Source organism: Triticum dicoccoides, chromosome 4B (genome assembly GCF_002162155.2).
Source record: "Triticum dicoccoides isolate Atlit2015 ecotype Zavitan chromosome 4B, WEW_v2.0, whole genome shotgun sequence".
Taxonomy (NCBI): domain Eukaryota; kingdom Viridiplantae; phylum Streptophyta; class Magnoliopsida; order Poales; family Poaceae; genus Triticum; species Triticum dicoccoides.
This window is the reverse complement of record NC_041387.1, coordinates 240,658,377-240,659,317: the sequence shown is the minus strand read 5'-3', so window position 1 is coordinate 240,659,317 and position 941 is coordinate 240,658,377.

The window sequence follows — 941 nt, the reverse complement described above, 5'->3', positions numbered from 1 at the left end:
AAGATACAACTGAAACTTATGGAACCCTTTATCCAACTTCTAGCTTTTTGCCAGGGGCTGAGGTAGGAAATATACAAATCACAAGCAACCATATTGTACATCTTGATTAGGCCATCAAGAGAGCAAATTTCCGCAAATTCCAGTTCTCAAAAAAGTTGCTCACTTTCAGAAGTATTAGCTATTGGATAATGTTATGTGTGTCTGCGGAAGTCTTTATTTATTTTGGTCTGTGCATATCTGAGAGGTCTAAACTCGAGGGGGGTGATTGATATTGTCATTTGTGTGAAGGTGTGCTTAACAAATGCTCTTCTGCTTGGGAACATAGAACTGCACGATTTGCTTCCAATGGTTATCCCTTATATCATGAAAAAGAAAGTGACACCCGGGTAATGGAAGTCATTTTTTTTCTTCTAAATTTGACAAATTGTCAGTTATGTATGTGCTACTGCAGTGTGCCTTGAAATTGTGTTGTACAAAAGATTGGGATGATTTTCAGAAGATGCAATGATATACTCCCTTCGCCCGGAAATACTTGTCGGAGGAATGGATGTATCTAGACGTATTTTAATTCTAGATTCATTCATTTTTATTCATTTCTCCGACAAGTATTTCCGGACAGAGGGAGCATATGTGTGTAGGATTAGAAGTAGATTGTGGATTGGTAGACACGATTATCCTTGATATTTTAATCACCATCCTAAGTTAAGGAAACAAATGCATGTATCATCTATTTTTTCTCTATGTCCATGTTTTATTGAAGATTTATGGAAACACACAATATTCTTGATCATGATGTATGAAAAAGGTCATCACGTCTCATGTGAATGTGATTGACTTGTCTATCAAGATGAATAGCAAGATAATAAGGTCATGCTTGCACGCGACCAAAAACATTCCCTGGCATCTATGTGTGGCTACAACAAAAACAATATTTGTGTGAA